Source organism: Dermacentor silvarum, chromosome 1 (genome assembly GCF_013339745.2).
Source record: "Dermacentor silvarum isolate Dsil-2018 chromosome 1, BIME_Dsil_1.4, whole genome shotgun sequence".
NCBI classification, from domain to species: Eukaryota; Metazoa; Arthropoda; class Arachnida; order Ixodida; family Ixodidae; genus Dermacentor; species Dermacentor silvarum.
In genome coordinates this window covers 335151225-335154851 of record NC_051154.1, presented here as the reverse complement: position 1 = coordinate 335154851, position 3627 = coordinate 335151225, and the positions used below count along the sequence as shown (strand labels likewise).

Here is a 3627-nt window from a genome sequence, read left to right as displayed (position 1 = left end):
TTAGAAGAGAACGAGAGCATAACACTTACCTTTCGCGTCTAGCGCGTCGCTAGACGCTTTTGTTGTCACCAGTGCCGTCTATTTGGGCCGGTCAGCCTTGTTGCAAGGCCTGCTTTTCGGCGGCTCTTGCGTCCGTTGGTACAATTGGTTTTGGTATTACGCCTAGTCGTCTCCCTTGCGTCGTTTTCGTCGGAGGCTCCTCGTTGCTAGCGTCTGTCGCTTGGTCCTTTTCGTTCCCGCGTTCGGCGTGCGTGCGTTTCGCTGCGCCGGTGACGCTCGTCGCTCGGGTGCCGCTCTTAACAAAGGGCTCCTCGCTGCTCCCTGATTCCGATGTGTCCGGCTCTGGTCGGCCCTCTGCATCACTCGCCCCTCCGCCTTCTTTTCATTCACCGTGTGTCGTTGGCTGTTGTTTGCTTTCTTCGTTTGACAAATCTTTGCCTCTTCCGTCAAGAGCCGAAGAATTCGAAGTCGCTGCTGGCTTGTCTTCCCCGGCTCCTTTTGCAGCTTCTTCCGCCTCGACGACATCTATGAGGTGGTCCGCGACCTCCTCCGTTGATGCGGATCCTGTAGCCGCTGCGTACGTCCGTACGCACTCCGTATCACCATGGCCGAACCGTATACATTTCGAACACCGTGGTATCTTGCACTCTCGGCGCACGTGGCCCGTGCCGCGGCAGCGCAAGCACTGCATCGGCCGTCCAGGCGCCACTACCAGGGCCAGCTGTCCTGCAACTCTTATCTGGTGCGGCAGGTCCTCGACCTTCATCTCAGGTTTCATCTTTAGAAGCACGGTTGTGGTCGTTGAACCTTTTTCCTGGACGCCTTGAACGCTCCACCGCTCACGGGTCACTTTGGTAACTTTTCCAAACGCAGCTAGCGCCGTCCAACTGTCCTCATCGGTCCCGCCGTGAAGCATCCAGTGGAGCTGCCGCTTCACCTGTTGATCCTCCGGGTCTAGGATGAGGCACCGGCGTCCCTTCACTTTTAGTTCCTTGAAGGCGAGAAGCCGCTTCGTTGCTTCCGCGCTGCTCAAAGTCACAGGCCAGACGTGGTTGATGTGGTACGCCCCCAACGCCACCACGTCAGGGTGCATTGCGGTCTTGGTCAGCGCGTTTCGAAAATCTTCGACTCTAAACGGTCGCACTCGCACGTCTCCGTGCAAAAAAAACCGTGTTTAAACAACACGTCCGGTGGGCAGAGTCGGCAAAATAACCTGATACTCGCTATCTTCCACTTCGTCAAGCCTGTTTCCATAGAGAAAGGAATTCAACAAGAGGGGACACTCCCATAGGGCCCAGCGGCCTAATTGACTGCAGTGTGCCAAGCGGTCGGTGTCGATCACTTACATCACTTCCGGTTTCGGTTTTGGGCGCGCGTATTTTGAACGTAAGCTAGCACGCCGGCTGCGCCCCCCCCCCCTCTTTTTTTTTTATTTTGCTCTTCGTGCAGAATCAGTTTATTATTTAGTAAAAATGATTGCGAACGATATCGTAAAGTCCCATCGAATCTGTGCCACGTGAAATTTCACAAAGTAGATGCAAGACCTTTTGTGCAATGAGGAAATATTTATTTTGCTCTATATAAAAGCTCGTTCCGCGCTTTTTGTGCGTTCATCCAACGTTGTCACACCAGCAGGTAAGGCAGTAGTTCCTGTATGAAGCTCCACCGGACGGCACCAGCTGAAAAAAAAAAGTAAATTACAAGCATGTTACATTTTCAAGCACGTAACAGCATGTTACAAGCATGAGTCATTTTGGTATTTAGACATAGGAATACTGCGTGTAGAGGCGAAACGTGCGAAAGCGGTGAATAGGCGGCATTACAAACAAAAGCAATTCGCTTTTACATACATGGCGTAGAAAATACCCGACTCATCCCAAACATATATGAAAACATCTGATTTCCAAGCGTTCCCCCATTTCCGGGCATTATTTCCTGCACTTTGGCAGCACAAATACACGAGCGACTTCGCGTTTCCAAAACTTGGCCTCGGGCGATGTGACGGTACGCTACATACATAGAGACGGACGCAACAGGCACTCAAGACAAATGCGTGGGTGCAATGCCTTTTTTCACTCCTTTAGAAGACGTAATTTTCGAATTACAAGTTTCTTATATGTTCGTCGTTCGCGCGTTCTGCCGGCGCCAGCAGCACACCCCATGTTATCACTCTTGGCAATCGCCCATCGTGTTTTCAACGGGCGTGAGTACCGAAAGAAGGTATATGTTGTTGCGGAGCCGTAAAAAAACGTCACAGACTTGTCCCTCTAAGATTCATTACACGCCAAACTAACTATCACCACGGCCGAGCTGCTTATCGCTAACTGCGTCACAGCGCGCTGTGCGGCCAGCGTGCCTCAAAAGTACCCCAGAAAGTAACGAAATTACTTTTTCAGTAATGTCTGGCGTCAGAGAAAGCGGCACAAACTTCTCCTAGCAAGATGCACTAGACTACACATGCACTACGGCTGAGTTCTCGCTAACTGCGACACGGCGCCCTGTGCGGCCAGTGTGGCTCAAAAACCGAAATAAGTTACAATAGTCCCATAGGAAGCGTAGGAAACATGTCTCAGCCCGATTCATTAACTCAAATTAACTGCGCCAGGATGGCCGAGTTGTTTTTCGCTAACTGCGTCTTAAGTCTCGGTCCCGTGCCGTAAGCCTAATTGCGTCGTAGACTGTGAAACAAGATTTCTCACCTTGCCGTAGTCCATTAGTGCAGTGGTGTCTTGCCCCAGTGCAGAAGGAACGCAAGAATACGCCGAGAGCCCAATAAACCAGGTTACAGTTAAAGAAGAAAAAAAAAAAAAGAAGGAGACAGACGGGTCGCCGCGCGCGAGCGCTCAAACGCGCGCGCAGCCATCCTCGCTGCCTTCGCGGGAGTGTCTGGCGGATGACGCATGTATCTGGCGCGTCATTGACCTGTGGCTAGGTAAGGCAAGGAAAACAAGTCGCAAAGCTTAAGTTCTTTTATACGCGAAACGTTTTAGTTTTCGCGGCAAGTAATTAAAAAATAAATCAATGCCTGTTAACTTAAGTTCACTTTCTTTTTTTTCGATGCTCGCGGCAGCTAACGTTCGGTGTCAAAAGTATAGCGTGACGTATGGTGACGTGTTTCCTGTTGCCAGTTTTTGCCGAGTGTCCCCTCTTGTTGAATTTCTTTCTCTATGCTGTTTCCGTGACCGCCCACGGCCGCTATCGCCGCTCCGCTGGAGCTCATGATTCCTGCGTCCGACGCACACGACAGCCGACGAAAGAACCACACCACGTGAACCGAGCACAGAGTAGGTTATTTCGCTCCCCCTTTTCTTCTGGGCGTATACGATCACAATAGAAACAAAAATAAAAAGTTTCGTTCCCGCCCGGGATCGAACAGGGGACGTTGCGCGTGTGAGGCGCACGTGATAACCACTACACCACGGGAACCGAGCACGGAATAGGTTATTTCGCTCCCCCTTTTCTTCTGAGCGTATGGGATCGCAATAGAATCAAAAGAAAACGCTCTGTTTTCGCCCGGGATCGATCCGGGGACCTTGGGCGTGTAAAGCGCACGCAATTAACTTTTTTTCTTTATTGCCGGTCTTCGACGTTACACAGAACATACACTTATTACACACATATCACAAA

General features: G+C 51.0%; 1 non-coding gene across 1 annotated transcript; it reads right to left on the bottom strand.

Annotated features, from left to right (window-relative positions):
* Window positions 1-3353: 3353 nt before the first annotated feature.
* Window positions 3354-3426, bottom strand: Trnav-cac (transfer RNA valine (anticodon CAC)). The gene has a single exon. It is a non-coding gene; the product is annotated as a tRNA-Val (tRNA).
* Window positions 3427-3627: the final 201 nt, after the last annotated feature.